Source organism: Passer montanus, unplaced genomic scaffold, assembly GCF_014805655.1.
Source record: "Passer montanus isolate IOZ18808 unplaced genomic scaffold, ASM1480565v1 scaffold6, whole genome shotgun sequence".
In the NCBI taxonomy this organism is placed as follows: Eukaryota; Metazoa; Chordata; class Aves; order Passeriformes; family Passeridae; genus Passer; species Passer montanus.
In genome coordinates, this window is record NW_024371037.1 from 5,457,952 (window position 1) to 5,469,551 (window position 11,600).

The 11,600-nt window shown below is 34.9% G+C and overlaps 1 long non-coding RNA gene across 1 annotated transcript; it reads right to left on the bottom strand.

Moving 5' to 3' along the window:
• Positions 1–3,833: 3,833 nt before the first annotated feature.
• LOC120510776 lies at positions 3,834–6,487 on the bottom strand. Its single transcript, XR_005629588.1, has 3 exons — positions 6,382–6,487; positions 5,827–5,919; positions 3,834–4,216 (listed from the first exon to the last, which is right to left on the bottom strand). It is a non-coding gene; the product is annotated as an uncharacterized LOC120510776 (long non-coding RNA).
• Between the last annotated feature and the right edge of the window lie 5,113 nt (positions 6,488–11,600).

Below are 11,600 nucleotides of genomic sequence, written 5' to 3' on the forward strand. Positions count from 1 at the left end.
GAAAACAAATGTTAGCTTGTGAAAAAAAAATGCTGTTGAAATAAATCATGTCTGCTGTTATATTTGTAAGTACTTTTTTGTGATTGTGACAATTTCCTTTCCTGTCCTACATTGTTCAATTCGTAAAAGAAGATGAGTTTGTTTCTTGTGACGGCTGACTGAATTAAGTCCTGGGTTATGCTAAAATAAATGCAATGGTCAATGCATGCTAATTTTTATACAAAATAATTTATTTCTAATAATAAAGGAATGTTTTGCAAATGTTGAGGCTTGTTTTGTTGCAGTTTTAAAGAAAAAAAAGTCCTTACACTGTTGTCTATTGTTTGTTTAGAATGTGCAGTAAAGGTGGGTGTACAAATAAAATAATAATCATGGCATCAGAAGAATGCAGTGTAAACTCTAAGCATGTGTGTATGTATGCGTGTATGTGTGCACCTGTGTGTGTACATACGTGCATGCCTGCCTGCATGCGTGTGTGTGTGTACTCTGCAGTGTCTGAATTTATTTGTTCAAAGCTTTGTGACTATATTTTCTAATGGAAGGATTTTTTCCCTCTTCTTACCCTCAAAGTTCATTTTATATGTTTGTAAAGTAAAGGAGTCCTGATAGTAATTATTTTGTATGATTGTATTATATTTTTGAGTCTCCACTAATAATTTTGATCCTTTTCATTTCTGGAACTTACAGTTTGTAAGACTTTATGACAGCTAGACTGGATTAAGCTGAAAGTCTATTCAGCCTAGTATCCTGTCTCTGACAAGAGAATGTAGCAGATGCATATCTCAATAAAGGTGACTTTGAAATAACAGAAGAGAAATCAATGGAGAATTTGGAAAGCTGTAGCCTAGCGAATATATGTACTATTGCCTTATAAACACTTACAAATCAAAGAAAGAAATGCCAATCTACAATCTAATCTTCTTTACATCTTCTAATTCCCATCATTGAGTGAGGTCAGAAACAACTATGCAAAGAGAAAGAGAAAATCACATCTATATCTATTGTGTTAACGAAACCCTCCAAATAATTAAAAAAATACGGATGGTGACTGTCCCCTTTGTTATTACACCTGTGGTGGATGTTCTGTAAGACTTTCACTCCATAAAGTACTTACCATTCATCAAGTCAATGGGTCTTCACATGCAGCTGTTTATTAAATGTTATGTCTCCCGACTTAGCCTGGATGGCTCCTTGTGATTTTTATCCTCACAGCAGATGTATTTTTATAACATATCTTAAGGGAGTTGTGGTGGGTCCTAAATTATATAAATGAAAGTTGAAGTACCTGAAACTGAATCTCTTTCTATTACAATGCCAGTATTTAAACTTCAGTGTGGCTGGCAACTGTATGACAATGAGTGTCCATTTTCAAAGTATTTGATAAAACATACTTAGTGTTCCCAGAAATTGCATGTCTGAAGTATTATCTGATGATTGCTATGGTATGTATGGTATTGTGTGCTTGGTATGATTGATATTTTGTATGAACTTTCCTCTAGTGACTATTCCACAAGCACATCAAAGCCAAAACTATAAACTAACATATGCTTATTTTAAAGCATATAGAAGATGCAGGTAATGCAGTGAAACCTGCAAAAAATAATAAAACAGTTTTAGTTCTATTTTGTTAGCCAATATCTCATAAAATTGAAGTTTTCTTGTGGAAATAGATTGATTAGATCAATTTTTGACAAGACAGATTTTTGTGCCTAGGATGGATTTCCTAAAAGAGAAAGAAAATCTGTTTTATCTGAAAAGCAATATTTTGACAGAGTTTCTTTTCAAGAAGCCTTTGAAAAGTTTAATTCTCAATACACAATGAAAAAAGTTTCAGATACTTTGAAATAGCTATACCTATTACTTTAAGCATAACCCTATGCATTTGAAAAAACAGTACATGGGAATTGCATTTAAACATGTTGTATACACATAAACATATGTTACATATACATAAAGATTAGTATATGATATATAAATCTCTTCCAGCTTCACAGTAGTCTGAAGAAAATGTTATTGTGAACAGATTTGCCAGGATCAACATAGATTTTCTTTCGATTGAATAGTAGGTTAAAAATGGAATGTGAATTGGTATGTGCATTTCTGTGTAAGTCTCTCTGAAACATGGAGTATATTAAGGCTGTAAGTCCCACTGGCATTAATGTAACTAATCAGATAAATGAGCACACAGTATGAATTACAGAACAGCACTGGTCTACAGGTTTCCCTTCAATGGGGTGGTTATGTGCAGTTTGTGAAAATGCACAGAATAGCCCACTCAGATTTCACAGTCATTCAGTAGCTGAGATCTTGAAGTTTAATAACTAAACTTTTGCATAGGTACAATACTTTTTTCATCTAAAATTATAAAATGTCTTTATTCTACAAAGTTAGGGTTCAGTTCTGCTCACAGAGAAGCAGGCTATTCAATTGCTATTACTGATAATTTGTGTGTGATTATGCTGAAGCAAGTCCATCAGGGCACACAACTTATTTTTACTGACAGCAGAAACAAGTCCTTAATGTTGTTTTGTGACTGCAAAATAGATACAATGACTGAGATCTGAATGACTCTTTGTATCGGGTCAATGAACCAGGAATCAAACAGAACTAACAGACAATACTTTTCTACAGAACGAGTAATGAGCCACAGCATCTAAAATCTCCTTTTCCAGAAATGGCCAAATAACAATTTCCACAAAAGGGTTTTTAACTAATAACATTACCTCTCTTCCAATTAATAGATAATTTTTATTACTAAACAAGAAAACAAAAAAAATAAAGCATTACTAAGACATATAGTTTGTAAATATATTTTATTGGTAGATAACTTATTAATTTATGCATCTACTTCAAGGCAGAATGTGAAGGCAGAAGACATAAAATGGTGTAGGGAGCAGTAGGCTTTGTTTTGGAAATGTGCATAAATGATCCAGTATATTTCACCTCCACATCAGCCATTCAATAAAATGATAGCTTATTATGATTTCAATTAACTTATGTGCCATGTGGCATAATTAGGAAATTACATGTTCTGGTTGAAATTTGAAGAGCAAAATTCAATGTCAGAGGAGGGAAACATTACTTTTCCCAGTTTTGATACTATCATAATGGCACCTTTAGCACTTGTGATGCTGCAATTATTTATGTCCAGGAAACACCAATTTATATACATGTTTCATTTGCTGTGGATTATTACCTCTTCCAGTCTAAATGTGAAAAGGTCTTCTTCTCAGTAAGAAGTCATTTCCTTTAGACTTTCTCCTGAAATTTCAGTAGCTAATACGAAAGTAAGGTATGTATATCACTAATTCTTATTCTGCTTACTGGGCAAGTAAATTATTGTTATAAATGGGTTACAGCAAATGCAAGGAGGAACAGATCTTCTCTGTGGACAGCTCCCTACACTTCTGAATATATGTAAATTGTATTGTCTGCTACTTAGCTTAAAATTTAGCTTCTTTCTTAGCTTAAATTTACTAGTAAGATCATGAGAACTGAAAAATATTTGGTGGAAATAATCTGTTGCATCTGTGCAATGAAAATAAGCTGGCTGACATGAAAGACAAATTAATCTGGAAACATTTTGGTTATAATAACTTAAAGGAAATTGGAAAACTTACTATTGAGTATATTAAAAATTTTATCAGGGAATGAACTACAATTAGGAGTGTGCTTAGCTTGTTTCAGCAGAATCTTATGAACATTTTCAGGTTGTCTTAAAAGGTTATTGTAGAAGTCTTTGCACATTTCATACATTTTGATAACTGTAAATTCCTCTGTCACATTTAAACACTAAAATAATGGAGAGCAACACTTTTTCTCATTTGACATTAAAGTGTGACAGCAGGTCATTAACTGCCAGGAAGTCAATATTTTAAGTGGTACAGCAGCAGGGAAGAGGAAACAGCATTGTCCCAAAAGCTGAAACAATGCTGAAAGTACAGTAAGATGCACAGTGTCCTTAATGACAAACCAAGCTCCTGTTTGTATTAAACAAATACCTTGTCTCCTGGTACAAGTGGAGAAATATAATATGCAGAGGAGTATGGACATGAAAGAAAAAAAGAGCAGTGACAGAGTCAGAGTGTCTAAAACCCTTCCATAAGCAGCACAAAATATTGAAAAGTGTTAAAGGACTGTACCAGCTCCAGACACTGACCTCTGTAGAGAGCACACTCCATCCCCAGAGTGTGTTCATCGTCCATCCTCTGCAGAACTGCAATGAGAAAACATGACAAATTAATTAATGGAAACCATCAATGTTAATGTTGGAGGAGGTAGTAAATAACAAATAGACTCATTTTTCTTTAAAATTCAAGCAAATATTATCATGGTGCCCAAGGAATATGCACAACTTCTGCAAAGACCTGCAAATACAAGCATGTTAACATTTTTTTCAGAAGGTGTAAGCTGCCATCAAAGGTTGCAGCATCACAAATAAGACAGCACCTGGCTCATTCTCTTTTGTCAATGAATACTTCAGTGCCAGGACTTCAGAAAAAAACTGGAGATTTCCTGGTCCATCATAACCTAGTCTGAGAAGGAGCTGGATGACAGTTTCCAAAATAAAGGGAAAATTTCTCTGTAAAACTGATTTTTTTTTTAACTTTAAATTTCCAGGTCACCAATATATTGAGCAACACTGCAAGTGCAATAACTTCATAGTCCTCTCAGAGAAAGGAAAATATAAATTGCATGGCTGGTATCATGTCCTGCACAGGTGTTTTTGACGTTCTTTGAATAAGTAACAAGCCAAAGTTAAACATTATTCTGAAAAAATTTCTGCAAGATTGATGTCATTAAAAAGTGCTATATACAGTGCTAGTTTAAAAGCCTTTATTTGCTTCCTGTTTACCTGATACATCATTTGCTCTGTTTCTGGAAGCCTACTGTACTCCCCAAGTTGGCTGAAGTGTTTTTACTGTCTTTGTGATCACTATCACATGAATATCAAATAATTATGACCTTTAATAAAATAAACTATATTTATTTAACTTACAAGTTTTATTTTTCCTAATCTTGCTTGAAAGTTTGAGGAACTTTTCAACAGATATGGTCTGATTTGTGACTGGTCACAATCTTTCTTCAATACAGCTTCCAGTGGTTTTTTCTTACTCCATTTAGAGCCTTTTTTCCAAGTATTTCCTTTGGTATCATGGAAGAAAGCACATCAATAGAGTAAATAAATGTCAATAAAAGGAGCAATATGAGGACTAAGAGGGTGAAAATTGCTTAAAGAAGATAACAAAACTCCAGACAACTGACTTCTTTCTTTTGCGGAACAGAATAACCATCCATATCTAAAGACAGTTTCCACAGGCTGCAGGAGGAAGTCTTCGTTAGTGGCTGTTCTCTTAGAAAATCTTATCAACTGGATTGGAATGGTATTTTTTTGCATGTAATTTTTATAAAATAGAAAAAAAAAGGAAAGAGAGACTGAACAGGTGAAAATGAATGTTGGAGATGCGTAAGATATATTGAACTGCCAAATTTTTGAGAACTTACCTGTTGCAAGAAGAGTAAAATTAAATAATTAAACTAGTAAATCAGAGATGAAGCTATCAATACTTCTATTTATCTATCAGTTTCTTTACATCTCTCATATATTACAGGCTGTAAAGAGTACCTCAATATTACTTGTCTGCTCTTTTTAAATCAGAAGTTCAGTTCTTACTGTGTGCATAATTCCGGGAGGATATAGAGTAGTAAATATAACTGTATCCATATATTCTGTTTTAGCTCCACATAGTTTTTCATCATGAGTGCTAAACACTTCTGAAAAAAATATGTTACTTATTTCTTAGTTTCTATGGTTCATACGCTTACCTGAAAATACAGAAGGAATTGCAATCATTTTGATATAGAGGTTATCATTTCTGGTGAGAGCTTCCATCCTTTGTCATTGTTGGCAGTGTGACACTGAACAAGGAACGACAGAAAGATTAGTTTTATACAAAATTCAGGATATTCTTCACTGAATGACAGCTATGGAGCACACAATTTGCAAGATATAATAACAATAATGTGATTATTTCAAATGCCAGACTGAGGGTACTTTATAAATAACTGTCTAAAGCACTGAAAGTTTAGAATAGATGCCTGAAAAGTGTGTTCCAGAGATAGTTTCAAATGTCTGTGTTTCAGAACCTGTTGTTTCATTTAAGAAAAATGAGCTGTTACTTCAAGACTCAGACTGCACAGAATACCAGAAAGGGAGAAACACCCTGGCAACACCATAAACATTACAGGTGAAAGAAATGAACCACTTGTTTTTTTAGTAAGTCTGATTAATTCAGTGAATTTCATAGTTAAGTATATTGCTTTTCCACAAAACCAGAAATGAGACAGCATAGATGATATGCTCATGAAAAATAATCATACCATACTTTCTGCTTTTTCTTCACACAGAGGAGAGCTACATGTACTTATGTATGTGTACTTAAAATCCTACGACTTCCTCCATGGCTTTTTTCTTGAAAGAATCATGCTCATGATCCCCTTGTAATTTGGTAAAATGCTTTCCTTTAAAGAACAAGGAGGGGCAGCTGTTTGCATGCAGACAGCCCTGTGTGTCCATTTGAGGGAAATTGAACTGTTGAGGCAGCTGCCTACAATTTTTCCATCACTGCATCCTACTGTATCCGATCTCTTAGCACCAAGACACCTGACACAGCTCACAACCTGTGTTTGATGAGGTTTTGCTGAAAGCCAGGTTTTCCCTAAGCAGCACTAATGACAGCAGAATGTTTTTTGTGGTAGGAAAACATCACTGAAACTATTTCCCATGTGGTGAATTTCCAATAGATAGGGAGTCAGGGATCAAAGCAAGATCTTTTCTGGAGAGCAAAAGTGTAATGTCAGCTTTCCTGCCTGGTACAGTGAATTGAACTACCAGCTGCCAGGGCAAAGGGCTGGTGTGCTACTGATGCAAATGAGACTCACAGCTCTCTGGCCTGGGAAAACCACATGAGTCATCTGAAAAACATTTGCATAACCTGGGACTTGCAGCACATCCTGACCCAGGATGTAGATGTTACTCTTTATCAGATAAAGTGACAGTAACAGGTAGATTGTGAGTTTTCTTTCCATGGGATAATGAAATTTCCAATAGATAAGTCCCTCTAACCTCATGGGGGGGATTATGAAGTTAATTTTACAATAAATGAATGCACAGTTACTTGTAGACAGTAAACTGAAGAGATTGGTATCAACTTTGATCATATCTGTTTTCCACTGAAAATTGGACACAATCATATTTGCAATACACAGCCAGGATTGCAAATTTTACATTGGGTAGACTGAATCAGACTTTCATATGGGAAGTAAAAAATATAAAAATGTAGGTTGATTGACATACCAGGTATCCCTGGTTGCTATTTCAATATAAAACGCAACTAGAAATGTGCTGACATGCAAAGAGATCAAAGTATTCAGTAAGCCATGTCTTTGCTTAAAAATTAAATTAATCTACAGAGGTACTATCCTGGAAAGAAAAAAAAGCATAAAGTGTCCTACAGTAAGATAAAACAAATTATCCAACATTCTGTGAAATAATTAGAATATCCTACAAAGAATTGCTGGCTATTGGGATTTTGTACATGGTAATTTCCATATTTTATTTAAAATACTGCTGAACCTGATGAATATTTTAATCACAATAAAATAGCAACTTTTTTCTACTGCAGTTCTACTCCTTACTTACAAACTTATAGCTTACATCAGCAAGTGACAGTCCTGATACTAACATAGACCCAGGACATAAACAGAAGTTGATCCATATGGAGCTGAAAAATTTCAGGCAGGTTCTTCCCTGCATGTAGGGATCAAGATAAATCAGCATGAGCAAATCATCCCTCAGAGACCTCCAAGAGAAGATAATTTAGAGATATCAGAAGCTGGTTCTTGCTTTCTGTATAAGGTCTCATCACCACTTCAAAATGTCTTGGTCTGGCAACAAGTCCCCATTCTGCATGCTCAGAAGCTGACCAAAGCACATAAATCCATAGAATCTGTTCTAGAAAATATGGCCTTTAAGAAGTTGAAGAGGAGCTTCAAATGAAGCATGTACTGTTCATACCATTGAAGTATATCTTTTCACTTTTTGATGTTGGTTCTCATGGTTGAATACTCTGGAAGGATGATATATTCTAATTACCAGAATTCATTATTAACATTATTAACATTAATCTGTATTTCATCAGCAGTTTTTATACATGAATCTATATTTTGTCAGCAGTATCTGAAGAAGGTATCTGAAGTATCTGAAGGGCATACACAACTGGCGAGTTATTCTTAAAGATAATTGTGGCAGTACTGAGACTCTCAGATAAGTTCCCATTATTCACCACTGCTGTAGTGTGTCATTTCCCTTCACTTTCTGAGGCTAATCTGTGATTTTACTTGATTTTGTAAGTATTCTAGCCTGCAACTGAGACACAGCAGATTTGCAAAACTCCCTGTCTGTGATTCGTAGAAAACTGGATAGAGGTGATTGGCAGACATCAGCTCCATTCTGTAACAGTACTATCTGCTCAGCTTCTCTGGGATCAGCAACTCCAAGACAACCCAGGACTAAAGAATTTCTTCAAAGAAAAATGTATGGTTGGGTTAGAGGTGTCTGTTTGTCTGCCTGCTTCTTTAGAACAACCCAGGCTTGTCAGGCCATGGTGATCTATCTGCAGCTGACTTTTATTAACTGACCTTGTCACAGTAGCCTGTATTTTGATAATGCAAACCACTAATTTTTAACTACAATATGCAACATGAAGCTGAGAAACTGAAGCCTTTTCATCCTTCAGGAACTTATTCCCATTCAGAGCTCCAGTCTCCCCCAGGGAGCCATCCAGTGTAATTGTTTCTTGGATGGCTTCAGTGATTTTGCTTTAATAGAAATGCCCGCTAGGATGCTCCATGTACTTATAATTTTTTCCATGAAAAATTCTTTGTAGTTTCTGCTGTAGTTTCTTTGGAGTTTGCCTTTTTTTAGAAGCTTATTTCCAGAAGCTAAGAAAAATTGAAACTTTTGATTCTATGTATATGTCACTTTTTTGATTATGATTTACTGGGAATTCTTATATAGATGGGAATATGTTTTCCAGAAAGCAACTAGCTTTATCATTTATAAAAAACTGAATTTTTCTCTCTGTGGAGCTAATCCAAGGCTTTCTGTAAGATACTGGTGCGTCCTGAGAAATGACAACATCTAGTTCTCCCTGAAATGTCCAGGATACAAATTTAATAGGAAGGATATAATTTCCAGGTTACTAAATTATCAGCATCTAAAAAAATAAATCTGGCTGTTACAATAGCTTGCCTGCCACATCCAGATCCTGAAGCAATATTTTCCGAAGAGTTGGGAAATAGAAAGAGAATGAATACCTGGGAGCTGTGATGGAGGTTATGACTTGGGCAGAGTGCCTGGTACCGGTAGCAGTGCCACAGAGTTGTTGCTTTGAGGTAAATGCACAAAGCAATTTAGGTGTTACAGTGCTGCAATCAAAGGATCATATTGAAAATTAAAAACTGCTAAAGTCCAGTTCAAACCAGCCTGAAACTTGTTTTCAAATGGCTCTGAACTGGAGTGAAACTCTTCACTGAACACAAACTGATGCTAAATCTGCAGTAATTCTCCAGTACTATAGTTCAGCTAAAAACATGATTCCAAGGGCAGATGGCTTGGATGCTTTCTCTGTGTGTATATGCACTTCTGTTCCATATGGAAAACTTTTCTCACAAGCAAAAATTTGCATAGATGTTCCTTTATCAATCCTGTGACTAGTTCAGCAATTCAAATCTTACCAAGAAACTTTAAATAGTGTTCAGCTCTCAAATAGTTGTATTTTTTCAGTTACACTGACAAAATTAAAATATCTTTTGTTCAATAAAAATAGATACTTGTAGAATGAGAGGCATCCAGAGAGCAAATCTGTTGCAGACAGATATTTCCATTGTGAATACAGTTATCTTTAATTTATATAGAACTTGTCTGAGGAAAAAAAATCTCTTTAAAACAGAATAATATATTCTTCCAGTAAATGGAGCAGCATAAGGATAAGAAAATGATATTATAATTATGCCACATGATAAAACGATGGCTAAGAATTTAAAGCTTGTGAAACATAGATAAGAAAGTCTTAAATTTGACAAGAACTCTGATTATAGAACAAAAATCCAGAAATTCATACAATTTGCACGCCTACAGTGTGTGTTAGCATATCACAACTGTGTTTATGATGACAAACTAAAAGTACCATTGGACATAAAAGTTACACAAAATGTATAAATTACAAAAATGCATAATGAACTAAAACCCCCTGAAATTACTGACTGTGTATAGAGGTTTTCTTTATGAAGGTGATTATCTGCAATTAGATCTGAAATCTCACGGCTGTTACATGATGAATTACCCACCTTCTCAACAACTGCTTTGTTATCATTTTGTTTAAAATGTTGATAACAATTCTGTCTTAATGTTCCTTTAACAATAAAGATTAAAGCAATCATTTTAAATAATGTTAATGATAATAGCACAACCACAAACTTGTTAGAAATTTACCTGTACTTAGAGATATTTGCTGCTAAATATTTTCTCAAAAGCTTAGTTTTAGCAATTTTTCTGTTCAGTTATATTAAAATTCATGGTAAAATAGAATGCTCTATTTGCTTGACAGTATAATGTAATCTAGTTTTGTGAAATATCTCAGAAAACTGGGGACCTAGAAGTTCTAGAAAGCACCAATTTGAAGTCAAGGCAAAGAGGACAGAACCAGAATCTTTTCAGTGGTGACCAGTGAAAGAAGCAGAAGTGATGAGCACAAACTGAAACACAGCAGGCTCCCTCTGACCACCAGGGAACGCTTTTGTCCTGGGAGGGTGACCAAGCACGGGTGCAAGCTGCCCAGGGAGGTTGTGGAGCCTCCTGCCTTAGAGATCTTCCTGGCCAAGGGTGGCCTTCCTTAAGCAAATGGGTGAATCTCATGGGTCATCTCCAGAAGTGCCTGCTAGCCTCAGCTACTCACTGATTCAGTGATTCTGTGAAACATTACCCATTAAACTTTCAAAAACCTGTTTCAACACAAAAACAACCTTTTAAAAGCCAAACAACTGACTACATAGACAGCTACTTGGAAAAATCAATATCATTTCACATGTACAAATGTGATGGGCTTATTCCTGGGAAGAATAAGTTGTAAATATCTTTAAAGCTTAGCAAATATTTGTAAAATTTTGGCAAGTTTTCTTTTAAAGCCTCATTTTTTTTCTCTGACTGATATAAAAAGAAAACCAGACATCTCTCAGCTTAAGACTGGTTTAAGTCTCTGGACTTCACCTCAGTTTTTACTTCAAGGGTTTGCTAAGGATTGTTGTGATGAAAGAATAAATTGAAGTGTGGAAGGGAATTTTTCTTAAAAGGTAGGAAAGTAACGTGAATTATTTATTTCTGTAGTCTGCAGGAATCAATGTCTAGAACCAATATTAAAATACATATCAGCAATATTTCTGGCTGTTGATGAGCTTTGAAGCACAAGGTTATATACAGCTAATATCAGTAACAGACTGGCTTCAAATTGTTCAGGTTAAAAGCTGGGATTGTAATAGAC